The following is an 18,786-nucleotide window of genomic DNA, read 5'->3' on the forward strand; positions in this document are numbered from 1 at the left end:
CCTCTTGCAATTGTTTTAAGTGAGACAGGGAGGGGCTCAAGGGGGAGAGATGGTGGGGGTGATCTAACCAATGTACAATATAAGCCTATTTGGAATTGTCACAATGAATCCCCCCTGTACAATGAATATATCCTAATTAAAAATATTAAGAAATAAATAAAGTAGAAACCAGAAAAATGCCTCTCTTTTCAATGATGGTCTCAAGTATTTTAACAATTCACCTGAGAGCAGAAATGGGGAGAATTCCAAAAGTGTTTTGTCACCAGAGCCAACCAGATGTGAGGGTGGAGGATAAGTGCAAATAGAAATTAGTTTATGTATTAAGTTGGAAGGATGAACGTCAACATTCACTCAGCAGCAAGATTTTATTTCTGAAGAATTTCATGTTACCATAGTAACACGAAATGGCAGTGATCCACATGTGCAAGGCAACAATAAGGAATTTGTGGCTTATAAGAGCAGTGCAGTGAAAACACACACACAAAATTGTGCTGAAAGCAATGAGTAGTTCTGCATAACTAAGATCTCAGGTCTGAAAATACTAAAGGTGTAAGAAGACCCAAAACAACCAGGAAATCTACAAATTATAACATCTTATTTGTACTTAAGGAAAGGCCTCATTTGGGCACTAGGGTGTGGTGCTATGGCACATTCAGATGGCAGATCTGTAGGTACTGAATTTCCCTCGCACTCTTGTCATGTCTCCATGCTGCCTGTCTCCTTGCCCTAAGACATTTTGTGTTTCTTAGCATACTACTGGATGTCCATGGTCATTGTCACAACTAGGCCCATGAAATGGACTTTTGTTTGACCTCAACATCCATTCTTCTTTTCTCGCAATGTCTTTAAAGCAGTTACTTCTCCAGCACATTGTGCAATTTGGGTGGAATGATAACTTCATTCCATTGCAGAAGCTGCAGAGGTACTGGCAATTTCTTTCCAAAAGATTCTTCCTTCCCACCACTTCTATAATTAGTTACAAGTGGTTCCCTAATCTAGGGCAACCAGATGCTTCTTCTGCTGACTTTAAACCTTAAGTAAAGCTTAAGTATAAGCAAGGCTAAAAGAAAAGAAATCAAAATAAAACAGGTTAGTGTTAATTATTCAGGCAGCAGTGCCTGTACCAGCTGCATTTATGAAAACATTCCTGTCACCCAAGCCCTGTGCTCCATCAAGGTACCTCATCAGAAGCCGTTTTCTGGCTTAGGTAAGTCAGACTTGGTTTTGTTGTTATGCCAGAGCTAATCTCTCTCACACACACACACACACACACACACACACAGCAAATCCAAATTGCTGCTAGACTTTACCTTCATAAAAAGCCTTTTGTCTTTAAAAAAAAACTAGATTTCATTATTCTGTGGGGGAGGGGATAAGAAAATGAACTTGATCAAAGTACATTATGTGCATGTATGGTAATATTACAATGAAAACCCTTTGTACAATTAACATGTGCTGACTAAAAACAGAGAAAAATAAAGAGTTCTAATTGGCACCATTGATGAAGTCCATAAGAATGATTTTTGATCTGTAGTTGCTTTTTTCTGAAATGATTTATGCTAGTTTCTACTCAGTATTAAAAAAAAAAAAAGCCAGGTCTGATGGTATACACTTGAATCCCAGCTACTCTGGTGGTGAAGGTAGGAGGGTGCTGGTTCAAAGCCAGCCCCAGGAAAGTTAGTGGGAGACCCTATCTGAAAAACTAATGAAAAGCAAAAGGATTAGGAGGGTAGCTCCAGTGGTAGAGTTGTCTAATGATGGCCTGAGTTCAGTTTCCAGTACTACACAATGCCTTATACACACATATACAGATAAGTGTGTGTACCTGAGCTTTACTTAGATTGATGTATATTAACTGTATATACAGTTAAGGTATACAAACACATTCAATGTATATAATGTAGCACATACTATAATACTATGTTAATATGTAATTCTAGAATAACAAGTCCAACTCCATGAAAAATGTGCTAGTATCCTTGCTTGCACAGCCTCAGGGGCACAGAGAGTTGAAGTAATTTCCCAATGTCTCAACGGTGTAGCTGGTGGTGCTGGACTGAAGAAGGCTACCTGTTTCCACAGCATGGTTCTCAATTTCTGAGCTTCCACTCAGAGTTGATGCTGAAATTTTCTTTAATTCAGTATGAGGTTCAAGCCCAGGGTCTTGCACATGGTAAGCAAGCATTCTACCACTGAGTCAACCCTGACATCTGACTTTGAAATTATTGACAAGTACTTATCTAAGTACTTAGATACTTAAAACTCAAAATGTTGGACTGCAGCAATGATTAATTTAATATATGATTCTAGTGAACTATAATTTCATAAGGGGATAAAAGCCTAATATATCTGTAGAATCCAAAAAAACAAAGAAAAAGAAAAAGAAAAATGTTACTCCAATGGAACAACAGTGGGAGAAGAGAAGAAATGCAGTCAACTTTTTGGCACTGAATCTTTGCTACCTGGCTTTCCACCATTGCTGGAGTCACTATTTAGGATGACATTCACATGCCAAACAGCCTCCTGATATTCCAGCTTGGGGTTCCTTAATGTCTTCATGTTTAATGATAATTCTACTCTTTTCATCCTCAGCTGCCCACTAACAACCCTAGACATTATCACTATCATTAATTCTATCACTTTCAAAATTTTAGTTCATGTATCTCATTCTTTGATTCCCAAATTCTGTATTTCTAGCTGTCTCTCTTACCTCTATTTACATCTGCTTTTCTACAAGCCATTTCCCAAATATTCCTCACTTCCTTTCTTATTCAACTCAAATTTCACAGTCCAGCTATGTAATCACTTTCAATTTCCCTTCAATTCCTGTGTCCCTATCTTCCAAAAGATGCTAGATTTTTCTGCCTGGTTTCATTTTAATTTTTGTCCATAAAGGTTAGGTGAGTCCATTGTACCTCTCTGCCCACCACAGCTGTTCTATAATCAACTGTCCATATGCCAAGTGCTTCTTTCTTAATATTTTCTCTCCCTCCACCCTTGGCACCCCTTCTATCCTACTCATTATCTTCTTTTTTTCACTGGGAAATAAATGTGATTAAAATAGGTCTAAGTAACACCAGATTTGCCAACATTTCTTACCAGCCTTCCAATGGATTTCAATGAGTATTTTCATCTTGATCTCATCAAAAGTAGCCTTTGCCCTTGTACACAGGACCTTCCTGCTCTCCTGGAGGACTATGCACTGCCATTATTCTTTTTCTCTCTTGTATCAATAGACGGATCTTCACTACTGTGCCCTAATCATTCCTACCCTACATGAGCAGTTCAATCCAGCTTACTTCTGCATATGCCCCTTCCTACTGAATTAATTTCAGCTACACAAATGCCTCTAAACTTAAAATAAAATAAAATAAAATTCACACACCCCATCCAAAATAGGTCCTTTTTGTCTACTACCATTCTGATGAAATCTGTTGGAAATATTTTTTGTCATATAATTGTATACTCAGTTGTCTTCCCATTCTCTCTTCATCAATTGTACTTCTTAGTTTCCTTCCCTACCACTCCACTGAAGGCATTGCTCATGCTACCAAATACCACTGTATTTCCAAATTCAATGATCAGATCTTATGTATTTCTTGATTTATTAACATTTGATCCCATCTACTCCTCCCTTCTTCATGCAGTGCTATATTTACTTAACTTCCTGATCACCACATTCTCCTGGTTTTCTTATTCTGGTGACCTCTTCTTCTTAGTCTGCTATTCTGGCTTCTCTTCCTCTTTAAAATTTCTAAATTTTAGAGTACTCAATGCTCAGTTCCATAGACTTTTCTTAACCCATGGTCTATATGAAGTCTTTTGCTAAGACTTTCCCCTGAACTCTATATTTGTATTTGGTGCCCACCTCTAATTATATTTCATGCAGTCAAAAATAAGTATTGGTACCTCAGTCCACCTAAAATTGCTTTCCTTCCATTATTTTCTTTCTCAGTAAATTCAGAGGATAAAAGCCTAGATCCTGGACTCTCTTTCCCTTTCCCCAATCCACCCAATTTTATCACTATTTTATATTTCTGTACTTACCATCATAGCATAAGCTCCCATCATCTCTCAGTTTAGCTCCTACAATAATCCCCTAATTTATCTCTCTACTCATCACCAGGACTCTCTGCAGCAACCAGATTGATCTTCTGAGTACAAATAAGATGGAAATATTCAAAACCCTCCAAAGCATTCCATCAAATGCAGAATAAAACACAAAAGTCTCATGTGTGCCTGCACAGTTCTTCACTATCTTGCCCCTTTCTCCTCTATGACTTCATCTCCACATTCCTGCCACATGTCAGGCCAGGCTCATGAGTATCAGGAATGGGACTAGAAGTCATTCATGTTACATTCTAACAAAGAATTTGTCTACACTTTACCTGTGTTCTGATCATTTGAGTGAGAAAAAATTTAATAATAATGGACTAATTAATTTGGTGTAGGAAATTTCAAGGTAGCATAGTTATTGCTGGCTGCTTTTAGCTAGGTTTACAGTGAAAATAGAAAGCAAAAATCAGAGAATAAAAACATGAAAAGTTGAAGTTTGGCCAGAAAAAGGACAAGCAGGGTGTGTTTGTTAAAAAGATCAGAGATTAGAAAGATTAAAGATTAAAAAGAAATCATACATTTTGCACTGTAAAATGAGGAATGATGTTTTGAGGGCATCTCAGGAATTGGTCAGACCCCAACCATGGCAGGGTTAAGGCCATGAAAGAGTAAACCCATTTGAAAGCGAATGCCTCTTGAGTATTCTGCTTGACCAGGGAAGTCTAGGAAGTTGTTTCACCAGGATTCTGTATACTATGCTCACCCACCCAGGCACTCAGAGGCCACCACAGTCATGGTAAACTATGGTGCTGATTTGGCAGGCATACAAAATGCAAGCATTATATTGTCAAGGATTTTTTTTCCCAGATTTCAAAGGATGCTAGGCAATGTGTGACAGGGTCAGGATACTGTAGGCTGCTCCCAAGAAAGTAATGTATGAATCTGTGAGAGTAAAGTCTGAACTGCAGCGGAGACACCAGAATGTTGGAGATACCAGGAAATGGAACATGCCTAGGAAAGCTACAGGCAATGACTGGAACCAAGCCCAAGAGAGAGGACACAGGGGCTAAAAACAGCAAGGCACAGATAAAGGTGGGGTTTCCAAGCCTATCGGCTCTCACATCACAATACCATGTGCTCCTGAAGCTGGATATATACCTATGCTTTTTAATGGTTTCCTTGCTAGCTTTTGGACTTGTGTAGGTCTCATCCCTTTTTTGTATGCCCCCAATATTCCCCTCTAGAGTGAGAATATTTACCTTGTCACATTGTATCTTAGAAGTAGGTAACTTTTTAAAATTTTACAAAGGCTCACAGCTTAGTGTTGCCTTGACTCCTAGAGGAGACTCTGGACTAAGGCTTTTTTTTTTTTTTTTTCATTTTTCTTTTATTATTCATATGTGCATACAAGGCTTGGTTTATTTCTCCCCCCTGCCCCCACCCCCTCCCTTACCACCCACTCCACCCCCTCCCGCTCCCCCCCTCAATACCCAGCAGAAACTATTTTGCCCTTATCTCTAATTTTGTTGTAGAGAGAGTATAAGCAATAATAGGAAGGAACAAGGGGTTTTGCTGGTTGAGATAAGGATAGCTATACAGGGCATTGACTCACATTGATTTCCTGTGCGTGGGTGTTACCTTCTAGGTTAATTCTTTTTAATCTAACCTTTTCTCTAGTTCCTGGTCCCCTTTTCCTATTGGCCTCAGTTGCTTTAAGGTATCTGCTTTAGTTTCTCTGCATTAAGGGCAACAAATGCTAGCTAGTTTTTTTAGGTGTCTTACCTATCCTCACCCCTCCCTTGTGTGCTCTCGCTTTTATCATGTGCTCATAGTCCAATCCCCTTGTTGTGTTTGCCCTTGATCTAATTGGACTAAGGCTTTTAAACAATGTTGGAACCATTAGAAATTTGGGAACACTTAGTAATGGGCTGAATACATTTTGCATTACGAGATGGTCATGAGCCTTTGGGAGCCAGGGGCAGAATGTTGTTGTTTGAACATTAAATGTTAACCATTGGCTCGTGTGTTGAATGGCTGATCCCTACTTAGTAGCATTATTTTGGGAAGGTCTGGAAACTGTAGAAGTGGAGTCTAGCTGGAGAAAGTTGGTCACCAGTGGCATGTCCTGTGGGACCGTATCTTGCTGGACCCTTACTATATTGCCTTTTCTCGACTTCCTTTACTCAATGAGGTGAACAAGCTACTCTTCACAGGCTTTCAACATCACAATGTTCTGCCAAGGATATGGGACCAAGCGACAATGGATAGAACCCTCTGAAACTATGAGCCAAAAAATTAGTTCCTTCTTTTAAGGTGTTCTCTCATGTATTTTGATCACAGCTGCAGAAAGCTAACCATCACATACAGTTGAAGGGTTTCTCCCAACTGGGTATGGTAGTTGAAGTCTTTAATCCCAGCACTTGAGAGGCTAGCGCAGGAAGATTGAGAGTTCAAGGCCAACTTAAGCTGGCCCTGTCTCAAAATTTAAAAAGTTTTCCTAAATTCACCATTGTTTATCTGCTTTTGAAGAAAGGTGGACTACTTGGACCAGGTCTTTTTACACTGGATTAAGGATTAAGGATTTTTTTTTTAAATAGTAAATTATTCAAATTATGGATGTTTTCTTTCTTTCTTTCTTTCTTTTTTCTGTGCTAGGAGTTGAGCTTACTTGTACATGTAGATCTGCCACTGAGCTACATCCCCAATCCATGGTTTTTTGAGATATGGTCTCACTATACAGCCCAAACTATCCTTGAACTCATGACCCTCCTGCCTCTGCCTCCAAGTCCTAGAGCTATAGTTGCTCCACACCTTGCTATGTATATTTTTATAAAAATGTTACACAAATTATTTTTCTAAATTTCCAGGCCAAAAAATAAAACCCAATTAAATGGCAGGTTTGGTAATTATTTCTCACTGTTACAGTGGAATTTTTACTGAAATCATTTGATAAAAAGATTTGAGTTCTTATAAAGAAGAGTAGCCTCATTATTTAAAGTGATTATTTTTAATAGGAACAAGAAAGAAAACAAAAATCAGTACTTCTGATAACTCACAATACAGTAGGTTTGGATACCTCAAGTTCTGTTTAAAAAAAACTTTAAGAGGTGCTATTATCTCAGCTTTACAAAGAAACTGAAGATCAAGCCTCTGAATTTCCTTTTTGAAAATCACACAGGTAGAATCAGTATTTTAATTTGTGTGGATCTGACACTTAGTTTTCAGATTTCTACTTCACTAAAGTACTTTCCAAAAGCAGGTTTCTGTTCAAAAGGAACAGTTCATTCAAGCTAGTTTAAGAAGAAATGATGGATTTTTTTTTCAAAAACAGATAATAAATAGTTTACAGTCCTATAGTGTGATCACTTGGGACTTTACAATTCTTTTCTCTTTCTGTAACATTTTTGTTTGTTTGTTTGGTTCTGGGTATCAAACCCAGAGCTTCACACATACCAAGCAATTGTTCTACCACTAGGCCTCATCACCAGCAGAACTTCGTAATTCTTATTCAGTCAAGACTAAAAGTACTATTTACAATGTGAGTCCCAGAAAACTCTAATAGATTGATTTAAACCAATTAATACAAAGTTGTACAGATTAAGCAACAAGCTTGAGTATAGTGCACCTAATGTTTTATACATTTGCTTTATAGGTAATGTTGTTTGAGTTATTTATGCTTAAGTAAATGAAACATATAACATTTGAACCATATAACACTGGTTTAATTGCTGCAGAAATATTCTAAGTCATGTAGTTATGGCTATAGGATCAGAATTGCTCAGAGGTTTTATCATTAGGTTTGCCACTCTTTTTTTGTTTTTGTCTTGTTCTTTTTTGGTGCTGAGATCGAACCCAGGGCCTCTCTCATGCTAGGCAAGCGCTGTACCACCAAGCTACATCCCAGTCCCACCATTCTTGAACACATTTAAGTGCTAAAATTTGGAGAAGTCACCTGGTCACCAAGTAGCAGCAAATGAGAACAAAAATCTTGGGAAGAGTTCTAGGTCCGTCCCACAGGGGCACCATAGAGTGGAAAGGTGATGGGAGCGTCAGTGTGATCATATGGTGGATAGATACCCAAGTGCTACCGAGCATCTGTCAAGGTAACAAAATGGGATGACTTCTGCTGTCAGGGTTTGGAGGAAAACTTTCCTCCTCAAAATTTTTTAGCTGACACTTAATTGGTGGGTTCTACGTGTCCTAAAAATCTTTACCTAAGTGGAAAATTCAAACTAGTTACTCTCAAATTCATTGTAAACTTACCCATGTTTACTATTCACTTTTTTCAGTTACAACAGTATAAATGGTAATTAAATAGGTTCTTACGAAGACAAAATAACAGTAACTTAGATCCCAGCCTTAGGATGATGAAAATACTAGAAATAAGCAAGGTGAATTCCTTCTTTTCTTTCCTTTTTTTTTTTTTTTCTTTTTCTTTCTCTCTTTTCTTTTGGCTTTCTAAGACAGGGTCTTAATGTGTGGCCCAGGATGGCCTTGAACTCACTATCCTCCTGCTTCAGCTTCCAGAGTGCTGGGATTACAGAACTACCACACACTTCTTTTCTGTATTTGAAGTCCATGTCAAACCATGTCATCCCTTCTATCAGTTAAAAATACAAGATCAGTTAATATAAAAATAATATATAAAATGTTCAGTAATGGAACTGGGGCTTAATTACTAAATTAAGAAAAACAAATGTTAACAGTAAATATTTTTATTTCTGTTCAGCTTAAGCACTCAAGCTAAAAATAATGTTTTGGATAATTTAAGACAACATCTAAACATATCCTCAAATTATTCTAATACATTGTGAAAATGTATGTATTCTTATGCTCAATTTTCAAGATAGCTTTAATAGTCTAAGGTCAGCATATGTAAGCACTAATGCTATATGTAATGGTAACGTAAATTGTTTTACTTCAGAGCATTCTTCAAAGAAACTTTAATATATTTATCTTTACTTTTTTCACATTTTATTTTAGAAATCTTCACTGAATGTTACACTTTCTTGGTGACATCCAACACTTTATTTTCTCAAGTGATTCTATAACTTTGGAAAGGACACAATCCAATCTCTGATAAAATGGCCTTTGTTATAAAAAATGTCCTCATTTCCTTCTTCAGAAAAGACACACTAAAAATAAACCTAGCTTTCTTGCCCTCTTTACCAACTCTCTTATTTCTCCTAGTGATTGGGAATGATACCAGCAAGTTTCTCTCTCTGTCTTTAAGATTGTTTGCATTCTTTAGTTAACTCTAGGGATATTTTTTCCCATTTTAAATATTAAATATTTGATTTTCAATCTTTGGATCATTTTGATACCTAACCATTTCCCTAGATTGCTTAGTCAAAAGCTCAAAATTTAAATTAATTAAAATATTTTGAGAGCTTTACATTCTCAGCAGTAAACTATGTGACTACAATTAAATGTAGCAAGTACTGTATGTGGTTTACCCAGTCCGCATTACAATTGCTTTTCTCTTGTTGGCCTCTATGGTAGAAGCTGCAAAAAGTAAATCCTAACATCTTTTGTAACTAGAGACACAAAGTAAATAAGGAACTAGTATAGGTGGGAGGCAAACTGGTGAACTGGCTACAAAAGACAGAGCTGTAGGTGTGACAGTAAGAAGCATGTGCTTGAGAACTGTGGAAGCACCTAGGAATACAGAGCACATACCACTCACTCCATGCCCAGTTTCTACACATCATGTTGATGTATACAAAATAAGCTATTGCCATGTGCCAAATGGAAGGCAGTCAGGGCAGCCTGGGATTTGCTCTGAGAGCAACATAGGTGTCTGATTCTAAAATGGCAACATAACCCATTGCATCCTCTCTCCATATTTATTTCTCCTTTTTCATGTTCCATCAACACATCCTTGGTGTCATCTTGACTTTACCATTTCCTTTCCTTACAGTCAGGATGTCACCCAGTCCTGTTGGTTCTTCCTTGATACTGCACTGCATTCTTTTTACCACTGCCATTGCATCGGTCAAGGATTTATCACCCTCTTCACTATTGTTACAATAATTTCCTATCTCTTGGGTTCTAGTCTCTCCCAGTCCTACCTCCTCCTATTTTTGGATTACTTTTTCCAATGATCTCACAAGCATTAAAGTATTGTGTATTGCTGGGGGTAGTTTGGATAATTATTTTCAATTCATAACTCCTTCCCTGTTTCCCATGGAGAGCTCCAGTGCTTCCCACTAGAGGTTTGTTTGTTTGATTTAGAAACAGAATGTGGCAGAAGTGAAGGTGAACCTCAGAGTTCTGAGCTAAGGCTTCCAGAGAAATTCACCTTGTGGTCCAGTGCTTCTATGTTTCATCATGAGAAACACATGTCCTATAACAAGCACACCTTCAGGCTGAGTCCAGGAATAATGGCAAGGGGAGCACATCTGAAACTCTGACAGAAACCAACAGCCCAGTTACAACAAACCAAGGTCAGCAGGAACACAGCCTACCTGAAGCCTTGTGAGCATGAGAATCAGTGTTTGCTTTTGTAAGCCACTGAGACTTACAGTCTATTTATTGCAGAAAAACTAGTTCATATATGGACCTCTTAATAATGTGGGAACTCCTGAGGTTGGCTTAAAGGTCAAGATTTGTCTCATCTCCTTCCCTGACCTTAATTTTGCTACTGCAGAACTACTGGGCAATTGTTCACTTCCTACATCACAAGTATTCATTCATACTTCTACTTATGGCCCAGTCTTTGTGTCAAGCTATATTTGTCTCAAGGTTGAACTTAATATTTTCTTCTGCAAGTCTTCTCACTGATCAGAAATTGGTGCTCTGAGTTTTATGCTACACTATTTATTCAATCTCTGTTCAAACTATGCTGCATTTATGTTAGTCTCCTCTATTGCTATGGAACTTTCTGTGTTAATCTCTTTCAGGCCGAAAGAGATTCTATGATGTGGTGAGCTCTGAGCAGGGCTTGGCTGGTTCCTTACCAGGTATGAGGTATTTTAACAAGTTAGTTATTGTTTATGAGCCACCATTCCTTGGTTTCAAATTGGGGATAAAAATTTCTGCCTTAATAGAAACTCTTAAGGAATAAAAGTGATCATTTATGTTAATTTCTGAGCGCAATGCCAATTATGTAGAGGGAGAAGTAAAATATAATATTTGATAACAGTATTCTATGAAACCCTTTAAGATAAAGAACAGTATTACTATCTTTCAAAACACACAACTTTGTACTACAAAGTGAGCGAATATTTTCTACTGTACTATATTTTGGTAATTTTGATAATTCATTTATTTTACATAATAGGTAATCAAAATGTTTTTGATGTTGCTGGCAAGAATTTTCTGTCCTTACTAAAAACATTATATTTCTTCTTACCAAAATTCATTGTCTGGAGCAAAACCATTAGTTCATTTATTCATCAATTTATAGGGTTTTTGTGGTAGTACTTAAATTTGAACTCAGGGCCTCCTACTTGCTAAGAAAGCATTCTACTGCTTGAGTCACACCTCTAGCCATACTTACAGACTTTTTGGGGGGTTCTAAGAATACTCAGTGAACAATAATATCAGATTCCCTGTTTAGAAATTACACTATTTAGTGTGGGAAATACACTATCAGCACATGGTCAGATTTAGTTATAGCAATGACCCCACTTCTCTGACACTGATTTTCTGTATTACTTTTATTATGACCAAAGCACCTGGGAAGAACTTAAAGGAAGAAAGGTTTATTTTGCTTAGTTTCAGAGGATTCAGTCCATGGTTGCTTGGCCTCGTGCACTTGAGCAGAACCTCATATGGGAAATAGCAGATCATCTTGGTGCAGAGAAAGTAAGAGGGTGACAGGAAGAGGCAAAGGATAAAATACCCCCAATGGGCCATCTTCAGTCACGTACTATGTCCAGCTAGTTCCCAACTTCTGAAACTTCCAGAATCTCCCAAAATAGTACCACTAGCTAGGGACCAAACATTCAACAGATGAGGCTGTCAGGCACATTTCACATTTGTTTTACCTTTCCTAGTTGCTTAATGTAGAGAAAAATATATGATTTGAGATGCTTTTCTTCTCTAATAGGCATTTAGATTTAGTATGATAAAATTCCCCCGTGCACATTGCTGTTAATTGTTCTTGTGTTTTTATTTTAATTTCATTTAAAATATTTTAGGGAGAAGAGTATAGATAACAAAGAAGAGACTATATAGAGAAGAGAAAAAGAAAGGAATATATCAAAAACCATGAAAGAAGGGCAGAACAGCTGAAAAATACAACAAAACAGAAAGACACCCAAGTAAATTAAGAAAGACTTTGCAGCTCCAGCCTTCGATCACCTGGCCTGGGACAGGGTAAAGGGTGGAGGGAGCAGAAGATTCTACCTCAAGGTAAGCCAGGAAGTCTCTGAAACAGACTGGAACCTAGGTGTAGGACAAAAAACAACATCCCCCATAAACCTTAAGCCCCAGTGTGTGTGATAGCACAACAGGTCAGGATCAGACATGGCAACATTTTATTCCCACTCCTTGGAAAACTAAAACCTTCAGGTTGACTACCTGAATCCCTCAGTTCTCCACAACTGCTGCAGAGTACAATATACTATTTGTTCTCACCAATATCACACACATTTAGGAGACACCTCAAGGTTGTAATATTGTTCAAGGGTCCAGAAACAGGGATACCTGTGCAGCAAGTGTGAACTTCCTGGCCTATAGCACCATGTGGCCAGCAGTGGCTTTCAATACACAGAGAAGGGAAATTTATAAAGTGGAAACAGTGCAGAAATGGACAACTGACCTTTGACCTGCTCTACCCTCACCCCACATATCACACCGGCCCACACTCAGGAAATGCAAGAGACTCCAGAAGCTTCTCCTTTACCTGAGTTGTGCTGGGACCAGGCCTGGTGCCTTGGACATGTGGGCAAAGCTTGCCTACAGAGCTATCCCCCAGTATGGTGGTGAGAAACTATGCTGTAATCTTTCTATTTCATAGTCCTGCCAGAATACAGAGAATACTTCGACTGCAAGATGACTGGTGATTGAAACTTCCAACCAATAAATTTGGTCTCAGATGCATAAATCACAATGCAGAAGCACAAGATACATGAAAAAACAATACACATGACACCCCCCAAAGGACAACAATCCCACAGTAATAAACACTAAGTATAGGGAACAGGAAGAAAGCCCAGACAAAAAATTTAAAAGCATGTTTATAAGAATGACCAACAAAATGAAAGAGGACATGTACAAGAAGCAGAATAAATTCAAAGAGAATACAAATAAATATCTGAAGAAAAGTGGGAAAACAATGCAGGATATGAAAGAGGAGTTCAATAAAGACACAGAAATTCTGAAAAAAGAATCAAATTGAAATTCTAGAACCGAAAATAAAAAATCTCAATGGAAAATCCCTCCAGTAGAATAGATCAAGCAGAAGACAGACTATCAGCATTCTTCGATGTTCTTCTTTGATGCATTTATTGTGTAGAACTCTGTTATCTGGTTACCATATATTTGGGAAATGTCCAAATATATATCTGCTATAATTTTAGATTTATCAATTTCTCCTTACATTACTATCACCTTTTGCTTCATGTATTTTTAATCTCTGTCACTTAGTGCATAAATAACACCTTTTCCTTTATATTATGACCTTCTTTATCCTTGGGAACATTCATTGTTTTGAATTCTACTTCATCAAATATTACTATAGGGACTCTATTTTTTTGGCTACTTTTAGTCTGTTGAATTTTTCCATGCTATTTTTACTTCTAAAATTTTTCTGTCTTTATTATTAAAAGCAAAGTTTATTATAGAGGGCATAGCAATGTATCTTAGTTTTTAAATCCAATTTGACATCTCTTTACATGAAAATATTTTGACCAGATGCTTTTTAGTGTGATTAATAGTATAGCTCAGTTTAAACCTACCATTGCACTTGGTTTACTATTTTCCCTACCCATTCTTTGTTTTCCATTTGAACATTTTTAAGGGGAGGCATGGTTGTTTTGGAGTAAATGGATATGCTTTATGATTCTGCATTAGAATCTTCTGTCCTCAACAGAAATAGAACCAATAAGATGTGTTTGCATATATGTACATATGTGCATGGCAATATATTTTTTCTTTCCCAGGACTTTCTTCAACATTTGCTGTAGTGCTGGGGTTCCCGTGATGAATTACTTCATTTTTTGTAAGTCTAGAAAAGGCATTATTTCATCTTCATTTTTGAAAGACTTTTTTTGCTTGGTATGGAATTCTAGGTTGACAATTTGCCTTTTCTTTTAATACTTTAAAGTTGCTTCTCCAATATCCTCTCACTTGATATTGCTTCCAATAAGAAATCTGATGTCATTCGCTTTCATATTTCCTACATTATAGGGAATGTTCCTTCATTCTGCATGTTTATAAGATTTTCTCCTTAACACCACTTTTGAGAACTTTTCTCATAATGTATTGTGATATAATTTTCTTCATATTTCTTGTGCTTGATGATTTGCTACTCTTCTTTGATCAGTGAGTATATAGTTCTACTCAAATATAGAAAGTTAGGGCTATTATTTCTTCAAAAACTGTTTGCCCTCCCTTCTTTAGAGGCTCCAAGTATACTCAGTTACACTTGAAGCTGTTTCACAGATCACTAATGGTATGTTCATTTGACTTCATTCTCTTTCCTCTCTGAGCTTCATTTTGGAAAAGCCTACTTTTTCTTTGCAAGTCTACTGATTTTTGTTCTTCAATATCTAGTTGGCCTTTAATCCTGTACAGTATATTTAGACCTAGCATCTTGTAGCTTTTATCTCTGGAAGTTTAATTCATAGCTTTTAAAAAATCTTTCATGTTTCTACTTTAGTTTTGAACACACAGAATCCAGTTAAAGTAACCATTTTAATGTCCTCAATTACTAATTCTACCACCAGTGCCAGTCCTCAATAAGTCTGAGTTATCAACTTTTCTCCTGATTATGGATTATATTTTCCTGCTTCTCTACATGCTTGGCAATCTTTGATTGAATGACAAAATTTGTGAAATTTTCCTTATTGGATGCAAGATATTTTTGTATTTTTAATAAGAATTCTTTATCTTTGTTTTGTAACAGTGCTAAATAGGAAACCTCTTAGTTTTATTTTATTTTCTTCTTTTTTTATTGCTGTGCTGGGTGGAGGTGCATTATGGCTCTTACAATTTATCAAATATATCATACTTGAATTCCCCCCCTCCACCATTCTCCTTTATCTCCCTCTCCTGCCATTCCTTGAACAGTTTCAACAGGTACCATTTAAAAACAAAAATAAACCCAAACCTACAGTGTAAGCCAAAACTATCACCATAATTGTCTGGAAGCCCCAGGAAAATTTGGACAGTTTTCTGGATATTACAGTCTGGGACTGGGTTCTAAGATCCCTTTCAAGAAAAGTCAGCTCAGGGCAGGACATTTTAGAGTAAAATGTGAATTGTCAGCACGAATTTTTAAATTTTCAATTGACATGTAATAATTAATTGTACATATTTATTGAGTACAGTGTGATGTTTTGATACATGTAGGCATTGATTGATGATCAAATCATGGCAATGTTTTCTTCATTACTTGATTGCCTGAAGCAATTCACCAGTTGATTCCTTAGAAAAGGCTAAGGAGAAAAAGTATTCCTGATATCCCTCCTGAATATCAAATTCATAGATCCTGTTTACTTTTCATATATATAATAAGGTCTTGCTTTTAGAAATTGATGACAACCTTCTTTTTTTTCTTAAACACATAGAATATTTTTCCAGGATACTGAATCATGTTACTAACAAAAAATAATAATGTTATCAACATATATTTTGGTGTTAACATTGTATTAGTTATCTTTTTCTTAACAGCTTAAAACTAATAATATTTACTATCTCACACTTTCTATGTTTCAGGAATCTACATTTGGCTTAATGGGATGCCTCCAACTCAGGAGCTCTCAGAAGGCTGCAGGTGTTGCTGGGATGCAGATATCACAGCACTTGGCTAGGAAGCAACCATGTCCTGGACACTCACCTGGTTATTGACAACAGATGAACCAGGCCCTGGCTCACTTGTGACCTGGTAGAGCTTGGTTCTTTACTGGATATTGACTGAAGACATCAGTTCTTTGCAGAAATAGCCACTGCATAGGCCTATTCATAACACACAAACTGGTTTTCCCCACAGTTAGGGGGAGGGTAGAGCAGAAGGGAGGAAGGGAGAGAGAGAGAAAGAGAGAGACAGAGGCAGAGAACAATATAGAAGTCACTTTTTTTCTATAACCTACTTTTGTAAACTGGAGTCTATCCATTGGATGGGACAAACTATATCCAGCCTCACAGAAAGAGGGAAAACACAAGGAAATGAACACTAGAAGGTAGGGAATCATTGGAGCTATATCACTGGCTGCCTACCATTGTGTTGCTTTTTCTAGGATATATGATAGGTTCTTTCAAGAAGTGAGTTCAAGTGATGGTTTCCTTCAGAAAATTTCTTAAATTATCATTTTTTTAATTTTTAGAACTTTTCAGTTCAATTGCTTGATTTTTTTTTTGACTTCCTATATTGCAAATATGAAAAAATGCGGAAGTTTAGAAAATACCTCAGTTGCTCAATGGTAAATAAAGAAAATCTATGCCCATAGTTGTTTTTCTTGTAACTTCATAAACAGATTTGCATAAGACAGAAATGATGAGACTGGCCTATTCACAATAAATGGGGATAGTTGCTTAATATAGGGGATAAGTAACAGGCACGAAAACACTGCTTTTTACTTTGGATGAAAATTTTCAAATTTTTGAGTGAGTTTTTTTTTTTTAAATACCTTACTTTTAAAATGGCAATGCAACAATGTAAGCTAAATGCACCCATGATATATTCTTCAGTAAAATGTTGATACTAGGTGATAAAGAATGAGCTGTTTGTGACATAATGGCAAAAAAAGAAGTTAAATGTCTATTTTCTCCATATTTTTCAAAGTTTATATATCAAACCTATGAGTAGTATGAATGTTTGCCTTCAATCTAACAAAATTTTAGAATATTTTGGACATAAAATTGTTTGGAATGATATGAAAAGTTTTCCTATTTATTTTATCACCAGGCTACTTTAGTGCTAGGCAGAAAGTCATTTTCTACCTTATCTCAATGGAATACAGATTCATATCTCAGAGCCATTGTATAATATTAAAGAACTGTAATAAAGGTTTGTATAAAGCAGATTACCTTTCATCCAGAAAATATAGTACTCCCAACTTTGTGCTTGAAATAGCAATTAATGAGGTAGAAAGTCAAATTAGTTCTAGAATCTTCTACCAAAGGAGTGGTTGTTCTATGCACTAGATCCTAAGGTACAAATAATCTACTTAGGAAAATTCTGTCTTTCTAAATGCAGTTAAATCTTTCTTAGCCAGGCATAAAGTCAAATTTAAGAACAAACATCTTTGCACCATATTAAATTATGCCCATTTTAGTTTTTAAAGACCATGTCATGAAGCCTCTGAGTGTATATTTTCCTATCTTTTTTGTGGGAGGGGGATCATGGTACTGGGGTTTGAATTCAGGGCTTTATGTTTGTGAGGTAGGCATTCTACCACTTGAACCATGCCACCAACCCCTCTTTTGTTTTTAGTTATTTTTTAAGTAAGGTGTGAAGTTTTTGCTCAGGGCTGACCTCAGACTTTGATCCTCTTACCTACTGCCTCCAGTGTAGCTGAGATTACAGGTGTGGAGTCATCATCCCTGGCTCTATTTTTTCCTGTCTTTATTTTGGTTAATTACATATAAGAAAAGGATATATCATGAAAGCTGACTTTAAGGAGGAAGAAAATGTAAGAGATTTGTATATTTTCCTTTCAATTCTGTCATTTTAGATAGTAAGTCATTACTTACAATCATTCACCATGCAGACTATACAATCATAAAACTGCCCCTGATTGACTCCCAGTCCACCCCCATCAGAGTATATACAAATTATTTCTTTCAACTGGCTAGACCCAAAGTAACAGGAATGTAAAATTAGAGTCTTTACAAAATTTTCCTTACCCTCATTTCTCTCACTAAAAACAAATCCTAGTAAAGAAAGAAAACTGGCTAAGATTCCTATGATTTAAGCTTTCAGATTCATTTCTGACACACACTTAGGCCTCAGCTAATTTACATGGATGGAAAGTAATATGAAGGATTCATACTATAGACAGCCCCCACCTTTGGATGATTCGACTTAATGATTTTTTTCCACTTTATGAAAGGGGTGAAAGTGATAGCATTCAGTAAGAAGTAAAGTTGGGATTTGAAATTTTCATCTGTCCCCTGGCTAGTGATTTGTGGTATCTTGCAAAGCTGGGCAGTGGTGGTGAGTCAGTCACAAGAGCACAAGTGAAAGCAACTGGTACTCTAAAGTATATTAAATGCATTTTGACTTATGATGGATTTATCAGGACACAATCACATTGTAAGTCCAGAGGCATCTGTAATTTGAGGAGAATGTCAAATCATTAGGTTTTTCAGCTTTAGAGTTCTAATAAATATAGTAACTGTAACAGATTTTTTTGCTGGGCATGTTATAATCACTCCTTCTAGTTAATTAATGTTAAGCAAGTCATTTTTTTGTCTTTGGAATATGGTCACTAGTATATTTATAAGCAGTTGCAATTTACATTCTCTTTTTTGATATAAGACCTTAATTTGTCTTTGATATTAAATCATATCATGCTTTTGGCTTAATATTCATGGTTTTATATAATGGCTTCTAATTTT

At 36.6% G+C, this 18,786-nt stretch overlaps 1 long non-coding RNA gene across 1 annotated transcript; it reads left to right on the forward strand.

Moving 5' to 3' along the window:
- Positions 1-1,070: 1,070 nt before the first annotated feature.
- LOC141421335 (uncharacterized) lies at positions 1,071-16,880 on the forward strand. Its single transcript, XR_012445928.1, has 3 exons — positions 1,071-1,207; positions 12,201-12,414; positions 15,943-16,880. It is a non-coding gene; the product is annotated as an uncharacterized lncRNA (long non-coding RNA).
- The last annotated feature ends 1,906 nt before the right edge of the window (positions 16,881-18,786 follow it).

The sequence above is a fragment of the Castor canadensis genome, chromosome 3, assembly GCF_047511655.1.
Source record: "Castor canadensis chromosome 3, mCasCan1.hap1v2, whole genome shotgun sequence".
In the NCBI taxonomy this organism is placed as follows: Eukaryota; Metazoa; Chordata; class Mammalia; order Rodentia; family Castoridae; genus Castor; species Castor canadensis.